The following is a 21,920-nucleotide window of genomic DNA, read 5'->3' on the forward strand; positions in this document are numbered from 1 at the left end:
ACTAGAGGCTTAAAACAGAAAGGCGTTTATTTTTCTCTCACATAGAAGAGACCCTGCAGTAGACAGCTCGGTGGTGACTCAGCAGATTCATCAGGGACCCAGGACCTTCCAGGTGTCTCCTCTGCCTGAAGGCGTGATCCTCATTCTCAGGTTCTGGAGGCGGCCACCGTGGCTACAGACCCCAGTGTTCCCATTGCAGGCAGGAAAGACAGGAAGAGCCAAAATGAACAAGCGTGCAAGCCTCCTGAGTCTGCCTCCCCTTTTAAGGAGCTCTTTAGGACACATTAACAGCAACTTCTATTTCTCACTGGCCAAATGGTATCACATGCTCAATTCTAATGCAAGAGAGGCAAAGAAATGTCGTTTTTAAGCAAGGTTTTGTTCCGACCCTGGATTAAAAAAAAAAAAAATAGAGTAGGTTAAATATAAGATAGGTAGTGGATAGTCTGCATCAGGATGTCCTCTTAAAATAGCCTCTTCTGAACTGTGACTTCCCTACTTCAACAACAGTCTAGATATGGGATGACCCTGAGGAGAAGAATGGGACTATGTCTGTCTTTGGAAACCCAGCTTCTAGAATATGGTACTGATTAATGGAAGATCAGAGAAAAAATATAGAGCAGTCCTTCCTTACTTGGGCGGATCTTTGTTTATCCAACTGATCTGAGCTCAGAGCCAATAATCTAACTGTTTACTAAGGCTTCCTACCTGTTGAAAGTTGAACACCTGCTCTTTGCTGGACTGTTTTCTGCTCTACACTATCATCAGTGCACAAATATAGCAGGACCGTAAACCAGTTTCCAGTTGTGCTAATTTCTTCATAAAGGCATAACTTATTAAAAGCTTATCAATAAATGGCATAATTGTAAAGTCATTTTAGAAAGGTGTGTAAGTTACTTAATAAAGTTCTTTATGGCATATGTGTTAGTACCAATGATATTTTAATAAATTACTCCAAATTACAGTCCTGTTGGATGGATGGCACCTAGAAAATTCATCCAGTAACATTTTTGATAGCTTTTTTTCTGTCCAAGAATCCCAGATTCACTGGAAGGGGGATGAGAAGGAGGAAGCATAGTAGTAACCTTTCAGAAACACTCTAAATAAAACCAAAGAAAATGCATACTTACTATACAAGGAGTCTTGGAAACTTATTCCTGGTCTCTGAAAGTAAAAGATGAGATAAGATGAATTGGTGTGTCACTGACATCAACCAGTCACCATTCTCTCTAGAGAGAAACCCAGACCTAGCTAGCTCAACTATGGTTCAGAGGCAAGTGGATGTGGTATAATAGTCAAGGGTCTTCCTCTTGCCTAAGTCTAATGAATATAAGCATGTGATGAGTAACTTCATTCCAAAAGAACCTGAAAAATGCCTCAGTTGGTTTGTTCTCTGGCTCATTAGACAAAGATTGATTTCAGCACCAAGAATCCTGGCATTTAACATCACTTATGAGGCCAAGTTGAAGAGTATACTCTTTTTCATGTTGTTTTCTACTTCATTTCTGTGTTAGAGATAGGAGTGGAATGTAAGCTTACAGTCCAAGAATAGGTGGATGAATGCAGATTGTGTCTGGTCTCCACATATTCTTACTTGATTCTGGGGGAATTTTATCTGACATTCACTGAAAGCTTCTCTTCAGCAGTTTTTCCATTAACTCATAGGAAAAAGTGGCAAAAAAAAAAAAACAAGATTAAATATATGGTTACTGATTTCATAAAGGCAATGGTAGCTTTTGTGGTAGAGGGAAAAATCCCAAGAGTGCATTTTACTTATAATCATTAGCCTGTGTTTTCTGTGAGTTCCAATACTATCATATATCTTACAGTGCTTCCCAGCAGTCACTAATGATAAAGAACCTGCTTCCAATGCAGGAGATGTAAGAGATACGAGTTCTACCCCTGGTTCAGGAAGATCACCTGGAGGAGAGCATGGCAACCCACTGAAGTATTCTTGCCTGGAGAATTCCAAGGACAGAGGAGCCTGGTAAGCTACAGTCCATAGGGTCACAAAGAGTCGGATGCCACTGAAGCGAGTTAGAAGGCACACATTCATTTAGTCAATGAATATTACTCATTTACTTTGTACCTACTCTATGCTTGGTATTGTGCTAAGTTTGGAGAATGCAGAAACCTGTGAGAAACTGTTTCTGCCCTCATAAAACTTACGATTAAGTGGCTACTAACAGCTTACCAGAAAGTTAGTAGCAGAGAGTGTTAATTGTTAATTCTTCTAAGTTTCACATTTTAATGGAAAGAGTTATTTTATATGTGAAATTTTCCTGTAAGAACCTTAGGTGACTTTGGATGTCTGTTTTTAACCTCTTACAGTAATAATAATGTTCTGACCTAGATTCCTGAAATATAGGTATTTCATCCAGGTTGACTCACATATTGCAGATCTGTACAATTGATAAAATGTCATGAAAAGAAATAGCAATTGAATCTGTTGGTTGTTGAACCTACTTTGTAGTCAAAATTCTAGTGGTCTCAGAATGACTGGAGTCTGCCGGTTAAGGTTTGACTCTTATCATATGGCAGCTGTGGTAAACTTGATAAAGACACAGAGGCAGTTAAGATGTATGTAGTTCAAAGTGAATCATATTTAAAGGATTACTTAAGAAAATGGGATCATGTCTCCTGTATCCCAAAGAAATCAGATAGCATGTTTTTTTTTCTTTTTAAATCACCAAAAACAGACTTTCCCCCCTTTAACCTTCTTTCCACACAACTTTCGTTTCTTATTTCAGAGTAGATTTTGTGACGGTTTCTCTCTCCCTTAATGTAGCCTACTGTGAGAGAGTTTAATCTTTCCAGGATGGAAACCACAGAAAATACGGACATGGTCAGCAAATGTTATTACTTCTTTGTACAGGAGGCAGAGAGTGTCTGAACCAGTGATTCTCAAGCCTGGCACATACTAGGGCCAGCTGGGGTGCTTGTAAAATGTGCTGCTGCCTAGGTCCTAGTTTACCCAGAACCACGCAATCTCTGGGGGTGGGGCCCAGGCATTTGCATTATTTTCAGATATTCGTGGATGATTCGAAGCATGCTGCCGGGGTTGAGAATAGCTAGAAGCTCCTATTTCTGTTGAAAAGGAAAGAAATCAAATCAAGCTAATTTATACTAAAGAGCAAACAGCTTTTAGTGTCATTTGAATTTCTGAAATCAGTATTTAGTGGATATTTTGGTCAGTGTGATGAACTGTAATGACAATATCCAGGCAAGGGCAGAAAATGTTTCAAGAAGGAGACCCTTTCGTACGTTTTGAATTTCACCAGTGCAATGGTTATCCCATCTTAGCTTAGACAAGTGCTTTCCTTGTGTGGCCCTGGCTTTGGAGTTAGTTTTCGCTCCCTAAAACCAAATGTGTTAAAACACTTATCTGATGCCCAGATTTGAGTAGATTTTTCTTAAAACTGAAATTATAGGAAGAACTCCATGGATGGGGAGCCTGTCAGACTATAGTTCATACTGTCACTAACTGTTGGACACGACTGGAGCGACTTAGCACACACGCACACAAATAGGTTGGATGCCCAGATCCTTGTTGTCCACCTGCTTTATCCCTTTATCGCTACAGCTCTATCTGTATAGGGAAAATAAGATGGACACCCTGAAATAGTCAGTGGGATAGCAGCGTGTTTGAAATCTCATTTGCTTTTTTTAAAAAAAGGTATTTTAGCCAATAAGGACGGGTGTGGGTATCAAATTATTGAAGCATTTCTCAGATCTTATAGTCACCTAAAGTGTATTCACCTATTTATTACATTTTCCTGTGCATTAACCTTAGCTTAGCATTTATACATTCAGGTTAGAATGCTTATACTCTTCTTTTATGGGCAGGTGGTAATACCTATTACTTTTGTAAAATTCTTCAGTATAAGGGTATGGGCAGTGGGGTATGAGAGAGCAGAATTTACATCCTGGTTTAGCTTTCTTGTGGATAAAGCTGTCTGAACTTATGCAAATTAGCAATCTCGCCAAGCCTCAGTTTCCTTATCTGTAAAATGGGAATGATAAAAGTTCCTGTCTCTTGAACTTGTCATGGAGTTTAAAAAAGATAATGCATGTAAAGCACATAGCACTATGCCTAATACATAAGAGCTAAAAATTATCATTATTGCTTCTAGGGTAATTCAATTATTTGGAAAAAAAAGGTTGAGGGAAAATGAATAATTGCTTTGGATTAAGGATTTTTCAAAGACTTCCCTGGTGGCTCAGATGGTAAAGCGTCTGCCTACAATGCAGGAGACCTGGGTTCGATCCCTGGGTGGGGAAGATCTTCTGGAGAAGGAAATGGCAACCCACTCCAGTACTCTTGCCTGGAAAATCCCATGGGAGAAGCCTGGTAGGTTACAGTCCATGGGGTCGCAAAGAGTCGGACATGACTGAGCGACTCTACTTAACTTTACTTAAGGATTTTTCAGTGGAAAAGACTGTATTTATCCCCTTGCAAGTATTTGAATTGTAATAATTTGAATGTCTAAAATCTAAAACGTATTTTGACAATGTATTTCAAAGGAATGCTGTAAAATTTCATTGTTTTGGTATAAACTTTATCAAAGTCATTTTGCCTACCTCTAACATTTTATGGGAGTGGCTAGGAAATATGCACCTGTTAGAAAGAAGGAAAGAAATGCAGTTTACTTCTGGCAAGTCACAGGAATTCCTTGGGATTGGGATGGGATGGGGTGGGGTGGGTTGGGATGTGATCAAATCAGGAAAGTAATGCTATAAATTCTAATTAAAAAAAAAAAAACACAGCTTCCAGTCTTCTGTCGTACATATACACCATGGAATATTACTCAGTTATTTGAATGCTAATAGATTGATTTATCTCTGAACTAATTCTGGGTGAGAGACAAAACTTTGGAAACAGAATGTAAAATTAGTCACTGGTCTTCCAGTCACTTTACACAGATGTGTTCACTGACCCTTCTAGTCACCTTCTCCAGGGCACAAAACTACTCTATATTTTCCTCCTCTTTCAGTATGTTTTAAGTGATATTATTTAAGTGACTTTATGTTATCAGTCATTTCAGAAACAAAATACAAACAGACACAACAAGGGGCTTAATCTAAAGATGAAAGCAATTCACAAAGAGCCAGATAGAAACTGAATTCCCCACAGTTTTTCCGTTGTCTTTGAATTTTCTTTCCCTTGGGGTATCTTTTCCTTCTCTCTTGTCACTGATACTAATAGGTTATTGCAACTTGTGCCTATCTTTACTGTGTTCCTCTCTTAGCAGTTTCCAAATTCTAGAATCATTACTTCTGTAGCTCTTGAGGGTAAAAGCCAGCCATGTTTCCATGTATAGATCTGTGGTTGGAATCTTACTCAGTTATTCTGATAGTTACAAAAGTAGGCATTGATTGATGTGTGATAGGAGAAGAGTGTCTAATTTGAGGAATATTTTATTTTGGGAGCAGGTGAGAATTAAGGTTTTTGTTTTGTTTTTGTTTTACTTTTTGCTTTTGTTTTACGTCTCGATGAATTCACCTTTAAATCACTAGTATATATCTTTATGGGGCTTCCCTGGTGGCTCAGTGGTATAGAATCTGCCTGCAGTGCAGGAGCCACAAGTGACGTGGGTTCGATCCCTGGGTGGGGAAGATCCCCTGCAGGAGGGCAGGGCAACCCACTCCAGTATTCTTGCCTGGAGAATCCCATGGACAGAGGAGCCTGGCACGCTACAGTTCATAGGATTGCGAAGACTCGGACACAACTGAATTGACTTAGTACATACCTACATATATCTTTACAGACTATGATTTTTCTATTCCTGTAACTATTGGAGTTTATTCTAACTTTTCCTCTTCTATATTAGGCATGTTTGGTTTGGGACTTCCCTTGTGGTCCAGGGGTTAAGACCCTGGCTTAGGTTCGATCCCTGGCCAGGGAGTTCCACATGCCTCTAGTGTGGTGCGGCCAAAAAAGAAAAAAAAAATGCATATATTAGTGTGTTTGCTCATTGCTAAACCTTTTCAGTTATTCATGATTCTAATTCAAATTTTTAGGTGAAATAAAATGAATTTCCTTTTAGATTATGTTGCAGACATCAAATGATTTAAAACAACAACAAAGTATTCTACCATGAGCTTAATGAGTCATGCTCTGGGACAAAGTGGGGATTGGCAGGAGGAAGGAGTGAAGTGAAGAAAAGTATAAACTAAAAGCAGGCATGTATCAGGAAAAACTCCAGCAGGGCTGATGGGCTGAGCGTTATTGATGCTGCTTTATGATATGTGTCAAAATAAATGCAGGAAACAGCTTTTGCTTCAAAGTTTGGAATGCTGTGGTAACTGATATTTAAGTCAAGCAATGTTACAATTGGAAGAACTGACCTAAAACTCTTTCCAAAACCATCAATTTTATTTATTAAACTTACTGACGAAAAGAGAAGTGACAAGAAAAGACATAGATCATTTATTTATTTGACAAGGTACTCAGAGTTCTTTTCCTTGGTAGAGCAGCAATTAAGATGGGTTTTGTTATGCTCAGCATGTGCATTGCCCTGGTTTAAAATTGTTTACATATTTACTGGCAAGGCACTAATGAAAATAAATCAGCCCAAAGGACTTTTATCTGTCTGTCTGTGGAACACTGAAAGTTGCATTTTTAATAGATGATGACCACAGTTGTTTTTAGGATTCCTGAATGAAGTCATGAAGTCTTAAGAATTTTGGAACCCAAAATTTTGACTCATGTTACAATTTGAGTAACTGCTTTATAGAAAAGGGCCTGGTCTAATTTTGATCCCGTGGCTTCATTATCTCAAGTTGGAGGCTCATTTGCTGAGAATGATGATTATAAATCCCATAATTAAGGCAAATTTTTACTTCAGGTTATTTAAGTTGTGAGAAAAGAGATACACAGAGGTCACTATTTCTCAAATCAGGTGTCCTGTGCTACACTTTGGAAGTTATGTGTGCCTCAAAATAGAGTGCAGGTCCCTCTGCAAAAAAGCCTTTTTTTTTGGAGCAAGATTTCTAAGAGACTTTAACATGCAAACGGACATGGCGAATAATCAGGAAAGGACATGGCATTCGGCATTTCCCAGACTGTTATCAAGAAGTATCTATTCTCATCTCTTAGAACTCTGTTTCTCAGAACATAGTTCGGGGAAATCTGCCAGGAGCGATAGGGTTCCTTGTAAGTACACAGCTGGCAATGAGCCACTCCGGCCGTTGTCTTTCAGATAGATGGTCACTGGCGCGCCTGGTTCAGGAGCAGGGCTTGGGAGTCTCTTCTCTGTGCTACTTGTATTTGTACTCTCTGAGAGAGCGCATCCAGCGGAGTCTACTGGCCACTATCCAATATGTGCGTGCTAAGTTGCTTCAGTCCGGTCTGACTCTGTGACCCTATGGACTGCAGCCCACCAGGCTCCTCTGTCTGGATTCTCCAGACAGGAATACCAGAGTGAGTTGCCATGCCCTCCTCCAGGGGGTCTTCCCAACCCAGGAATCAAACCCACATCTCTTGTATCTCCTGTATTGACAGGCAGATTCTTTACCACTAGCATCACCTGGGAAATCACCATCCTATATGGTGCATTCCTTTTGATCTGTCTTTAACCATGGTGCCCCAGAGTACTTTGGCCTTTATACATAATCTTTTGGCCTTAGCATGAATTTGTGGACCAGCTAGCAGTGGACAAGCTAGTAATATAAAAAGACCCAAACCACAGAATTTTGGTGCTGTTTTTCCTTAGATGGAGATGGTTGGATGGCATCACTGACTCAATGGACATGAGTTTGAGTAACTCCGGGAGTTGGTGATGGACAGGGAGACCTGGCGTGCTGCAGTCCATGGGGTTGCAAAGAGTCAGACATGACTGAAGCAACAGGGCACGCACACAGGATAGGTAGTTAAGCATTAAGGACTATTCTGTTCAGGTAGCATCCGTCTTCATGTAAGATATTCATTCAATCATTCTTTCAGTAGTATAAGATACCTATTATGTATTGGATACCATGTTAGGCTATGGGGAGGCAAATATGAATAAGACACCTTCCTGGTTCTCAAGCAATATATGGGTGATTTAAGCCATTTATATAACAGTTGGTCTTGCTTGCTTCTTAAAATCTTATTTGGATATACAATCGGCCACTTCATTTTTGAAAGTCAGTATAGATGATTGAAATATATATACATGATTTTCCCATGACTGTTATATTTGGTCTGAAAAGAAAGAAAGAAAGTGAAGTTGCTCAGTTGTGTCTGACTCTTTGCAACCCCATGGACTGTAGCCTACCAGGCTCCTCCATCCATGGGATTTTCCAGGCAAGAATACTGGAGTGGATTGCCATTTCCTTCTCTAGGGGATCTTCCCAACCCGGGCCTCCCGCATTGTAGGCAGACGCTTTAGCATCTGAGCCACTGGGAACTCCATTGTCAGGGCAGGTCGGTATAAACCCCCTACAGGATTTCTGCCGTAAGTCATATGAGGTCGCTGCTGAACCTCAGAGCAGGGCTTCTCACTTGCTTCGCACGGGGCATGTCATTCTTTCACACAAGCACACAGTAGAGTTAGTAAAGTACAGCGGAAAACATGTTCACTAGAAGAACAAAGAACTAGAGCTCCAAGCATCCTTACCTTGTCCTGAAGAATCCCGGCCCAGCCCCCAAGATGAAAGGTTGCTGCTGAACCATGAAAGACGCCGGGATTCCTGGCCTCCAGAGGACAAGAATTCAATCCGGGGCCAGAGGCGAGGCTTGATCACTCATAGCTTTTGTGTGATCAAGTTTTATTAAAGTATAAGAGAGAGGAAGCTGCTGACATAGACATCAGGAGGGGGCAGACTGATGTGGAGTCTAAATTTTCTGCAGTATTCCCCCACAGAGACCAGCTCCAGGCAGTGCCAGCCTAGGCAAGGGTGACCAGCAATGCACTACTTGGTGGGTGTTTAATTGATAACAAAGGTGGATTATGTCCTCTTCCCCCTGCAGGAGACGTGGTGAAATCTGTGTGATGCCATCTTTTTTCCCCTGTGCATTCTCAGGCCAGGCAGCCCAGATGGCCCCTGACTGTAGGACCAGAAAGGAACAGGGCAGTAGCACCCACAGCATGGCCAGAGGAACCTTTTGATAGCAGTTGTGTGGATCTTTGCTGCCTGGGAGCTCTTCATCCCTGTGCCTCAGTGCAGGCCTTGATGAGGAACAGAAGTCCAGGGCAAGAGATAAATTAATTTGTTCTCTTATCTGAGTTTAGAAAGATCCTGTGCTCAAGGCTTGGGCTTCAGATTCAAACACTGCGGTGTAGAGGGATCCCTGCACCGTTGCGTTCTGACTAAATATGTTGTAAATTACATGCCAGAACATCAGCACGTTACAGGTCTATTTGGGTTTAAAAAATGAAAGATTTCCAGCTGAGGAGTTTATATATATATATATATATATATATATATATATATATATATATATATTTATATATATGAATATACTTCACAGTTAAAGAAAAAGTTGGGATATCTTGGGATAGAAAGGTAACAAGGCAAAAATGACTGAATTTACTATTGATGTTGACACCAGTTGCTAAAAAGATTGTTTTGGATTACTTTTCAGTCATAGCCTGAGAGATAGTGAATGGGGAAAAATACTCTTCCTGGGTATTTCTCCTTAGAACCCCATCACTCACCCTTCTTTTCGAATATTCTGTAAAGCAAAGCAGCAATCTCAGGCTTTATTCTTTATGGGTTCATTGGGGCTTCCCCTGTGACTCAACTGGTAAATAATACAACTGTGATGCAGGAGACCTGGGTTCAATTCCTGGGTTGGGAAGATCCCCTGGAGAAGGGAAAGGCTACCCACTCCTGTATTCTGGACTGGAGAATTCCATGGAATGTTTGGTCCATGGGGTTGCAAAGAGTTAGACACGACTGAGCGACTTTCACTTTCACCTTCTCACTTAGGTAGCTACTGACCACAGAACTAAGTTTTTCCTTCAATAGTTCTTTGCACATGTGTTTTTCACAGTCCTCTGAGGGCTTACTCACCATGCAGCAGACACTTGTGCAAGGCCCTTGGGAAAATACAGCAGTGCACAAGACAAACTCCCTACCTAAACACACACGCAGGCAGATTCTAGCCACTGCTGGAGGGTGTGGACTAGTGGTGTGAATATGCTGCTCAAATGACCACACAATTGCACTCATCTCACACACTAGTAAAGTAATGCTCAAAATTCTACAAGCCAGGCTTCAGCAATACATGAACCACGAACTTCCAGATGTTCAAGCTGGTTTTAGAAAAGGCAGAGGAACCAGAGATCAAACTGCCAACATCCATTGGATCACAGAAAAAGCAAGAGAGTTCCAGAAAAACATCTATTTCTGCCTTATTGACTATGCCAAAGCCTTTGACTCAGTGGATCACAAAAATCTGTGGAAAACTCTGAAAGAGATGGGCATCCCAGACCTCCTCACAAGCCTCTTGAGAAACCTGTATGCAGGTCAGGAAGCAACAGTTAGAACTGGACATGGACCGACAGACTGGTTCCAAATAGGAAAAGGAGTACGTCAAGGCTGTATATTGTCACCCTGCTTATTTAACTTATATGCAGAGTACATCATGAGAAACGCTGGGCTGGAAGAAGCACAAGCTGGAATCAAGATGGCCGGGAGAAATATCATTAACTTCAGATATGCAGATGACACCACACTTATGGCAGAAAGTGAAGAAGAACTAAAGAGCCTCTTGATGAAAGTGAAAGAGGAGAGTGAAAAAGTTGGCTTAAAGTGCAACATTCTGGCATCTGGTCCCATCACTTCATGACAAATAGATGGGGAAACAGTGGAAACAGTGGCTGACTTTATTTTGGGGGGGGGGGCTCCAAAATCACTGCAGATGGTGACTGCAGCCATGAAATTAAAAGACGCTTACTCCTTGGAAGGAAAGTTATGACCAACCTAGACAGCATATTAAAAAACAGAGACATTACTTTGCCAACAAAGGTCCATCTAGTCAAGTCTATGGTTTTTCCAGTGGTCATGTATGGATGTGAGAGTTGGGCTATAAAGAAAGCTGAGTGCCAAAGAATTGATGCTTTTGAACTGTGGTGTTGGAGAAGACTCTTAAGAGTCCCTTGGACTGTATGGAGATCCAACCAGTCCATCCTAAAGGGGATCAATCCTGGGTATTCATTGGAAGGAACACAAATAATGTTGAAGCTGAAACTTCAATACTTTGGCCACTGGATGGGAAGAACTAACTCATTTGAAGAGACCCTGATGCTGGGAAAGATTGAAGGTGGGAGGAGAAGGGGCCGACAGAGGATGAGATGGTTGGATGGCATCACTGACTCAATGGACATGAGTTTGGGTGGACTCCCACAGCTGGTTATGGACAGGGAGGCCTGGCGTGCTGCGGTTCCTGGGGTTGCAAAGAGTCAGCCACGACTGAGCGACTGGACTGACCTGACCTGACTCTGCTTAAGCACTCCAAGCGACAAAACAGCAACCTCCTCTTGTATAAACATGGAACTCATGTTCTTACGTTCTTTCAGAACTACCTTTTGCGACTTCTGTGCACTCTTGAAGCAACAGGACACCATAGCTCTTGTTCCTTTTGGACGCATTCACCTTCTGGGAACATAAGTGCATACTTGGTATATTGTAGGCTATCACCAGCCTCCAGCATGGCTGATGGTCTTGTCTGGTGCTCAGTGTTTCAGGAGCAAGTCTATGATACATCTTTCTTTAACATAGATTGTTCTCTGATTTATGATAATATTTATTGAAGGTGCTTTCTAACTTTAATTACATGTTGCCTCATTTAAAAGATCATATTTAATTACCATATATCATTGACATTAAAACCACTTTTTTTTGGTATTTTAACAGTTTTTAACAGGATGTGGTTTATAACCAATGGCATGCCATCATCTAGCTACCAATATTCCTCCCTATTCATTAAAAATCTTCTTTCAAGACACGTGTCTGAACTAGGGACACATTGGAGGCCCTTCACCCTGCCTATGTTTCTGGTACCTGACACAGTAAAGGAATTCAGGCATTCATGCTGCTTGGGTCCAACAGGTGTAAGAAAACCAGGGCTCCTTGTCTTATATCCTGACATATTATTGTGTCTCCCTTTTGAGAGAGGGAACAATGACATATTTAGATATGGGATAAAATCGATTCGTGAATTTAGACGAAGCTCACAATTCCCTGGTAGCTCAGTGGTAAGGAACCCGCTGCCAGTGCAAGTTCAGTTTCTGGGTTGGGAAGATACCCTGCTAAAGGAAATGGCAAACCACTCCAGCATTCTTGCCTGGGAAACCCCATAGACAGAGGAGCCTGACCACAGGCTACAGTCCGTGGAGTCACAAAGAGTTGAGCACAACTTAGCGACTGTTAACAAAAACAACAAACAGCATAGAGACTGCATCTAACCTTCAGTGAATGCTGCAAAGTATATATTTTTCTACTATACACACAGACATATTTGAAAAATATAACAGGTGAAAAAGGCACTCCCATATGATAAGCTAAATGACTATGGAGATGTGTAGTAATACAGTATATGGATAAAACCAAATGAAGGATCAGTTAATCAATATAAATCCTGAGCAGGAAGAGGCTATTTTGGGGTTGGGAACAGTTAATGGAAGATATGAGAAGTAAACTGGCTTTTGAAAGCAGTAAAGGATTTGGATAAGAAGAAATGGGGGTGAGGGAAAATATGTTCTTTTCCCTAAATTTTTTTACACATGTATTTCCGATAGAGGAATTCAAAGTGAATGCATATTTTTAGTCTCTGATCATGCACTTGAAAATATAGCATACATTTATGAAATTGACTGTTTTACTAAGAACCAATTAGAATACTTCTGCTTTTCTGGGAATTTTGAATATTTTTCTCTAACTCCGGGTGGCAGAGGAAGACAGCAAAGCACTGACTCATCTCTGAGATAGGGCAGAAAGGATTAGCTGGGCAGACTTAATTCCAGAGAGGTTTCAAGGGGGCCTGGCTATCTTAGACCTGAATGTGAAATGAGTATAACCCATGACTCACAGAAAACTCTTGAAATGGGTAAAATGACTAAGCCATTCTCATCTGAAATGAGCTGGTCTAGGTCACAGTTGGATTATTTAGCAGGAAATCACAAGGTCTTCTCAATAAACAAGCCACAGTTTGGGAAGATAGTGTCGGCTTCCCTTGTGGTTATGCCACTTTTCTTTCATTTCATCACCGTGAGCCCCTTCTTCCTGCCCTCAAACTGTGAAATGCCATGTTACCTTCTGGGCTTCACTGAGGGTTTATTTCTATTATTAAATGTGTCTGACTCCCCCCTTCCCTTTTCAGTCATTTCCTTCCTTCCTTGCTTCTTTTAACACTTTAAAGCTCAGCTTGAGCACTCCAGAACAGTTTTATCAATAAAGTTTGATGTTATGTGTTTGTATTTTTAGTATAGTTCTAAACTTTAAAAACAAATGATGAAGACCCACTGTGCTCTTGTAAATACCAGATCATGTTGCTTAACATTTTTGTTTACCTTTGGTTCTAGTGATTAAAAGGCCCAGGCAACACATTTTAAAAGTTTGCTTCCATTTTGACAATTTTTCCCCAGACTTGGGGCATCAGGTTCCTCTTCTATCCATCTGTCCATCCCATTCTTTCTATCTGCTGGAAGAACAGTTATCCACCATGCTGGACTCTAGATACTTTTATAAAATCCTGGTCTCCAGGCCCTATCCAGAGTGATTTTAATTTATTGGTCCAAGATGTGGTCCAGAATCAGAATTCTTTAAATTGAGGCATACATAATATATAACGTTATGGTAGTTTCAGATGAATAACATAGTGATCTGATATTTATATACATTGTGAAGTGTTCACCACAATGAGTCTAGTTAACATGTCATCACACATAATTACACATTTTGTGTGTGTGATGAGATCTTTTAAGATTTACTCTGTGGTGCTGTGCTGTCCTTAGTCGCTCAGTCGTGTCCAACTCTTTGCGACCCCATGGACTGCAGTCCTCCAGGCTCCTCTGTCCATGGAATTCTCCAGGCCAGAATACTGGAGTGGGTTGCCATACTCTCTTCCAGGGGAAATGCCCGACCCAGGAGTGGAACTGAGGTCTCCTGCATTGCAGGTGGATTCTTTACCAGCTGAGCTACCTGGGAAGCCCAAGATTTACCTATAGCAGCTTTTAACTATACAATATGGCATTATAAACTGTAGTCACCATGCTGTGCATTACACTTTCATGATTTATTTATTACAACTGGAAGTTTGTATCTTTTGACCACCTTATCCTTTTTTGCCCACTCCTCACCATCTGCCACTGGAAACTACAAATCTCCTTTCTTTATCTAAAGGATTTTTTAAAACTCGTCAAGGAATTGTAGAACCAGATTTGCGAAACACTGTGTTAGTCTTGAAACCTGGTCAGAACCAGTGAAAGCCTCTAGATCTGAGGTCAAGGCTGGTCCAGTTTAGTAAGTCATGAGGCAGAATTTCTCTGGCAGCTATTGAAACAAAGAATTGCTGTGGATATCCAGAGCATTCTTGGGCCCCAATGCTGAATTATCCCTAAATTAAGGATTCTTTGTTTCTGGCCACTAGCTATATAGTGGCCCATATAGTCACCCTTGCAGCTAACATATACAGTACCTTTAAGAAGACAGAAAAAGCTACTCCTTATTTAAGGCACTTTGCTATTTTCTGGGAAACTGTTGGAATAAGTATACAGATTTATGATGACTTTGTAAAGGGCACCCCATGGAGTTGTGCAGTGCACAGACTGTACAACCACGCCCTGTGACCCATCACATTCTTGTGTTTTTGTTTAAACAAGTCATGACCAGAACCAGTGACTTGGGGATGCAGACAACTGCTGGCATAGCAACTAAGATAAAAGGCAAATTTAGAGTCTGAGATAATGGGTTAGGATGTTCTTGAAAGGCTCCTTGCCTCATGGCTCTGTCATATTGCTTAATTTAGCCCGGGTTGCTAGGGAAATGAATTAAAAACTGACCAAGGCCGTGTCTAGAAGCTGTGTGTGAAAAATAAGTAAAATTCATGGTAAATATACCCTTTGCTTGACAACCTTGGATGGATTTATTTGCTTACGCAGAGTTGAACACTAAGATAACCTGCCCAGCCTTGGCAAAATTGCTGAGTAAGTCATACTTCTTTTCAGGTTCCTCAGCATCTTCTTTTTTACTTAATTTTTTTTAGCATGCTGATACTTTTAGTTTTATTAATTAATTTTTATTAAATTTATTTAAATTGAAAAAACAAAACAAAAACAGTTCACCCATTTCTCCCACTCCCCACCACCCCACCTCTGGCAACTACCAATCTAGTCTCTGTATCAGCTATGCTATGAATGGAATAGCTTCCCTCTAAGCTCAGCTGGTAAAGAATCCACCTGCAATGCAGGAGACCCCAATTCGATCCCTGGGTTGGGAAGATCCCCTAGAGAAGGGAAAGACTACCCCCTCCAATATTCTGGCCTGGAGAATTCCATGGACTATATAATCCATGGGGTTGCAAAGAGTCAGACACAACTGAGCAACTTTCATAACACACAATGAACAGAACATTCTGACAGAAGGATTTAGCTGTGAACCTCACTGCTGGCCAGTGGGTTCCAAGGATGGTTCCTGCCTTCACTATAGTTGCAGTTAGGCAGGCCTGATGGTATAACTGTGCTGTCCACTAGAACTTTCTGTGGTGACAGAGATGATCTATAATCTGTGCTATCCAGTAAAATATGGATGTGTATGTGGATGTATGTATGTGTACATCATTAACTGTGTGTGGCTATAGAGCACTTGAAATGTGACTAGAGAAACTAGGAATTGAACTTCTAATTTTAAATGCTTTTAATTAATTTCATTTAAAATTTAAATAGCTACAGATGGCTAGTGGCAACCATACTGGACAGTGATGATCTGAGAGAGATGTCTTCTCTAGACAGCGAGAAAACTCATGCTTACTATGCACCTTCCCATTGTCAGCAATGTTTTTTTTTTATGATCTTCTTTAATCCTCAGGAAACCTTGCAAGGTAGGTATTGTCTCCATCTCATAGATTGAAAATAACTGCAGCTCAGGGAAGCAATGGTCCATGTTGTAAGAATGATAAATGATCAAATCAGCATTCAAACTTTGGTCTCGTTGGTTCTAAAGCCTGTGCTTGAAGTTTACTTGGGGAGGGGGTCTTCCCTGTGAAGAGTTATTATAGAATCTAAGTTTAAAATTAAAGCAATAATGGCCACCATCAAAACACTCCCTTCAGTTGTCACTGTGTGATGAAAGGGATTGTCCGGAGAGAGTGAGAAGGGAGTGTGTGCCGGTGCTGGGCAGACACAACACGTGCGGTGGACAGGAGGGTGGTGCTGGAGCTGGGCAATGACAGGAAGAGAAGGGGCCAAAGGCACTGTGCCGCTGGACATTCTCCTCAGCACGGCCTCCTCGATTTGTCACACGCAGAATCACATCCTCCGTCCCTACTTTTTCCTTTCTGCATCAGATTAAAATCGGGATTTAGTGCTCCAAATAGAACTGTCAGAGGCTGACTGGTTGGCAGCTGCTTAGGACTGAGTAGAAGTGGATCTGGGAGTTGCCAGCTTCTTTTCATTGGAGCCCAAACCCTGCCAAGGGCAGGACCTCAGTTCTCTCCTCACTCCCACTTCCTTTCTGTATTTCTTAAGATGTCCAGAGTCCATTATTTACTATCCTGTGTGTCCTGCTTCATTCACAGCTGTTCCCCACATCTAGGGAATATGTATTTATCCTCAAGGCTGTGGTTCTCAAGACCTGGCTACATCAGAAATAACTGTTGCACTTTAAAAAGTCCAGCTGCCAGGGAGCTGCCCAAACAAAGTTTGAATTTCTAGGAGCGGAGTCCCATCATCAGTATGTTCTGCTAGTTTCCCGAGTGACTCCGATGTGCAGGCAGGGCTGAGAAGCATAGTCCTTGCCTATGAGCCATCTGCGTGTCTCCCAGAGTTGCACTGCTCTCAGACGTTTTGAACCTAGGGCACTTGGTAGGTGAAGGCTGTGGGTGGAAAGGGTGAGTGTTGCAGGTGGTAAGAAACACGTGGTTGAGAAGTGCCTCTGAAGGACCCTGCAGGTGAGGAAGACAAGAAAAGAGATGTGGAGGGGCCCTTCAGGGGGCTTCTGCCACAAATCGGTAGGTGGGTGGGAAGCAGGAATCCCTGATGAGAAAAGAGAGCTTCAGAATGAGTTATCAGTAGTGACGTTTCTTCCATTTGACATCATTTGTTGAGAATATTTTGTACCAGCCCCTGCTGTAGGGGCACAAAGATAGATCAGAAGGGCCCTTTTGTGGAGAAGGTCATCAGGTCTGGAATCAACAAAAAGAAGAGAAAAATTAGGGAAAAACAAAAAAACCCTCCTTTGACCAAGTAAGAATAACCTTTGTTTAACTCTGTTTGTGTACATTTGCCATGTATTCCCAACACAACCAGCTCCCAGACACATCATGTGTCAGATTCTCTTTGCTGTAGTTGTGTTCAGTTGCAGCAGTATCCTCTTGTTTATATCTTCTTAGCCTTCATGTGGTCTGTTTGTGCACAGTTTAACCAAACTGAAAGGAACCTTAGTGCCTTGTCCACCTGCAGCTTCTCCTAAAAGGATTGTGTGTGAAGTAAAAGTCTATAATGGTTTTTGGAAATGCATTAGTTAAGTCCACTCCTCTTCTTTGACACCGCTTTGCCAACTCATTCCCTCTACCACATCACGATTAACAAGTTTCCACTTCTAACCATAGCCTAAATCAAAGTATTTTCTGTGCTTTGATGGGGCTGTACATTGGAGAATTAAAGAGAAAGTTTCCTGTTGGTCTCAGGAGTCTGTGTTTGGACGAGCAGCACAATGTCCTCGGATGCCCTGGAGGCTACATCAAGCGTGTCTCTGTGGCTCCGTGCCTGCTTGCCATGTGCTTCAGTGTCAGTATTCACTTGAAAAGCTGTCTTCATTTTATCATGAGTGTAGTGCTCGGGGTGGGGGCCCTGCACAGGAGAAGGCAGGATCTTGGAAGCTGATGAGTCCTCCTATCCTCTGGGCACTTGTCTTCCTCCTTCTTTGCACCTTCATAAACACAAACAAGGCATCAGTTAGTTTCATCTGTCTTTGTATTTTGTGTAAATGGGATCATGCATTATGTACCCTTTTGTGTCTAGCTTCTTTTGTTTAACTCTGCTTGTGATGTTGGTGTGTGTGGTTGTAGATCATTTACCATCATCGTGGTAGAGTTTTCCACTTTGTGAATATTTATCCACTCAACCGCTGATGTGTATTTGGGATTGTTTTCAATTTGAGGTTATTGCAATTGCTGCTATGAACAAGCTGGTAAAAGTAATCCAGTGAATGTATATACAAATTTCAGTTGGGAGTATACCTAAAATTGGAGTTGTCAGGCAATAGGGAATGTGTATATTCAGTTTAAATAGGTACTGCCAAACAAATTTCCAAAATGGCTGTACTAATTTTCCTGTCCACCAGCAGTGTATGAGAACTCTGATACTTCCACTTGGCCTTTCCTATCTTTTCATTTTAGGCATCTTGGTATGTGTGTAGGATCACACTGTGATTTTAATTTTCAATTTCTTGGCGACTATTGAAGTTGATCATCTGTCATGTTTATTGGGGGCTTTCCATGTGTCCCAGTGGTAAAAAATCTGCAATGCAAGAGATGCAAGAGACATGAGTTTGATCCCTGGGTTGGAAAGATCTCCTGGAGTAGGAAATGGTAACTCACTCCAATATTCTAGCCCAGAAAATTCCATGGATAGAGGAGCCTGGTGGGCTACAGTCCAGGTGGTCACAAAGAGTCAGATACAACTAAGTGACTGAGCATGCACACACATGTTTATAAATATGTAAATAATTTCTATAATTTCCATCTATAAATAGTTTCTGTTGCTTGTTTTATTATGGTTATTTTAATAACACAGAGACAAATTTTATATCCTACTTTTTCACTAGCAGTTTTCATAACATTTTTGCTGCTTAATGTCATGGAGAAATCAAATTCCTTTTTCTTAGGCTAACCTAATACAATCATTTTCTTAAATTGTTCAGTTACCTGGTCATAAAAGGAACAACTCAAAGTAAAGAGGATTTCACTGAAACTGAATGACTTAATATATAATAAATGTGAACAGATTGAAGGAAAATTACACAGTTATTTTGGAATGTATGATTGATATGTCTTTAGATATTTTGCATCATTTATATCTTCCTCAAAAGATGGTCAGCCTTAGCGCTGAGAGAAAGAACAAGCTAGAGAGACCTTATCCTGATGAAGTTTGCTTTCTGAATGAAATTACTGTTCTATAGTTGATATGCCATTGGTAAAATTTGATTCAAATCAAATGAGCTATTGTTTTAGAGGCCTTTTCTGTTATTGGAAATCAAGGCTTCCAAGCTATTCTGTGAAGTGCAATGATGGAACTTCAGAGAAGGCTTCCACAGTTAGGTGAGTTGGGTAAACTCATTAAGCCAACAGATTCGATTATCTGGGGCTTTGCTGAAGACCACGTGGGCAGTGTGGTGGTCGAGAATATAAAAGCTGGAGGATAGCAAGAGTCACAGAAATCTAACAAGCAAGGTTATCTGGCCCTATCTTCATTTTTCTGTTCTAAGAAAATGCCAGATGGATTTATTGCCTGCCAGTTAGTGACAACAGTATATAGAAAGGACCGGCTCTACTTGTAGGAGAAAAACATTTTAGTTAGTCATATATTGCTGACTGAACCACTTTATCATTTGAAGCATCAGTGGGATTTAAAATGATCCTAAATCGTTCCAAATGGCTTGTTGGGGTATTTTTCTAGACAGGGAACATTCTTAAGAAAATGTCTAAATCAAGGACAGCCTTCCCCTAACTTTGATTCCTTTGACCTCTTCCCCCCGGGGAAGAGTACACACAGTGCAGATCTCTCTCTTCACATGTTGGTTCTTGCTCCTGTGTGTTCAGGGTTGGATGAGCAGTAAATGAATCAGTGCTGCCCTGAGAGGGCCCCGAGGCCTGACCATCGACCCTCTCATCCTTGTCCCTGCCATTCTAGAAGTGCTGTACTTCTCTGAGTTTTGGAGGCTTTGGGGTTTTGGAAAGAACTTTTAAAATACATGTAAACTTGAGAGAGGACCCTCTTGAAATAGTTCTCATTTGACATCTTAGTAAGATTTTGCTAAAATAAATCCTGCAGAGGAAAAAGGAGGAGATGAGAGGGAAGGTATGAGAGAGTAAATGGACGAGAGAGCCAGTTTTACAGTCCAGTCGTGACTATGTCCACAAAACTTACCAAAAAATAACACTTCTAAAAGTATACATACACACAGTTCTCATCCAAGAAGTTTCACAGATTTGGGGGTAGAATGTATTTTGGGATGGACATGAAGAAATGTGGTCAAATATAGTTTCTGCCATTATTAAATTGGCCCTTAGGTCAAACATAGGTTTTTGTGTGTGTATGTGTGTGTGTATGTCTCCATTTTCTTTTCCCATTTCCCTCCTAGAGATAATGGGTTTGACAACAAATTGGAAGGGAGGCAATTAATTATTTCTTTTTGTTACTGGCCTTTGCTTCTAAAATTTCTTCTGGCTCGTCAAACTGGCAAATTCCCTATGCCTCTAAACACCTCATGTTTAAAAAATATTTTGAGAGCATTGCTTCAAGGCTTTTTCCATTCTGTCTTGAAGATCCCTGGTTATATGTTCTAGAGGAATTTGACACAAATAGTAAACAGGAAAAAATAGTCTGCCAGAAAGACCACCTTATAGAGCTCACCTTGAGCTCCAGATTGGCTCTCTGACACCCCTTTTTCTCCTTCCTTTCTGGAGATGCCTGAATTATACCTTTATGGATGGTAAACTCTTTGTGTTTCAAGGAGGGAAAGACTAGGATATGCTTGACTTTTGCTGAAGGGTGATAGCAGATGTTATTACCTGGAAGATATATTGACATTTGGTTTGAAAGAAATCAGTGCTTTCATTTCAGATAATCTTGTCTTAGATAATTCATAGCTGATCCAGGGCCTTTGGCTCTTTCATTGACAGTAAGCCATATTTTAACTCATCCCTAGATGTAGAAAGTCTATTTGACTCAGTGAGTCACTAAGTGCCTTTAAGGTTTCTTTAAAAACAAAGACATCACTGAAGAGCTTATATTAGTCACACTTTGATCCAGGTTCACTTAGACACTTGAGGGAAGAATGGACAATGGATTCTCAACTCTGCATGTCCAACAAGCATGGAAAATGTGAAGGACCTGTTGGAATGGCAGCTGGTTGGCCAGGGCGACGGCTGCAGCGGGGAGGGATGTTACGTTACTGAAGATGATAATTTGTGTAAACTCTCGTGTTGGCCATTTCAGCCTCCTCTCCTTGTCTTCACTTCTACTACAACATTCTTTGCTGTCATTCCATCCAGGTAAACAGCACATCTGCTTAAGACAGAGTTTCTTTTGAAGGACACAACTCATTCAAAAGCTATTTGTGTTCAGATATTACTTAACTATTTTAAATAGCCCAGCCATGATGAAATACTAGCATAGCAGAATCTAAAGTAGTTTGGGCCAGCTTATTAAGTTGTTATGATGCACATTACAGGCTCATTTGCTGTAATTAATTAGTGGAGCAAGGATAGAGCCTCAGCATTAATTGCTTCTATCTAACAAATATTTTTGAAGAGAGTTAATTTATTAAGAAGAGAACAACTGGAAAGAGTACATATGCAAGATGCTCCTTATGTTCTCCCTTCACTTTGCATTCTTTTCCAATGTCATCCAAAACTAAAGCCAAAGAAAAGGTGTCCTTTTCATCATAGGGGACTGGAATACGAAAGTAGGAAATCAAGAGATACCTGGAGTAACAGGCAAGTTTGGCCTTGGAGTACAAAATGAAGCAGGGAAAAGGCTAACAGAGTTTTG

The 21,920-nt window shown here is 40.9% G+C and overlaps 1 long non-coding RNA gene and 1 other non-coding gene across 7 annotated transcripts in view; both read left to right on the forward strand.

The window, feature by feature from the left end:
• LOC110145253 (uncharacterized) overlaps positions 1-21,920 on the forward strand; it is a 273,926-nt gene that overhangs the window by 191,697 nt on the left and 60,309 nt on the right. For all 6 annotated transcript variants that reach the window (XR_011487009.1, XR_011487014.1, XR_011487012.1 and 3 more), the window contains one exon: positions 1,830-1,987. This is a non-coding gene — a long non-coding RNA (uncharacterized lncRNA). The remainder of the gene's footprint in view (positions 1-1,829; positions 1,988-21,920) is intronic.
• Positions 4,210-4,281, forward strand: TRNAC-ACA (transfer RNA cysteine (anticodon ACA)). The gene has a single exon. It is a non-coding gene; the product is annotated as a tRNA-Cys (tRNA).

The sequence above is a fragment of the Odocoileus virginianus genome, chromosome 3 (genome assembly GCF_023699985.2).
Source record: "Odocoileus virginianus isolate 20LAN1187 ecotype Illinois chromosome 3, Ovbor_1.2, whole genome shotgun sequence".
Lineage (NCBI taxonomy): Eukaryota > Metazoa > Chordata > Mammalia > Artiodactyla > Cervidae > Odocoileus > Odocoileus virginianus.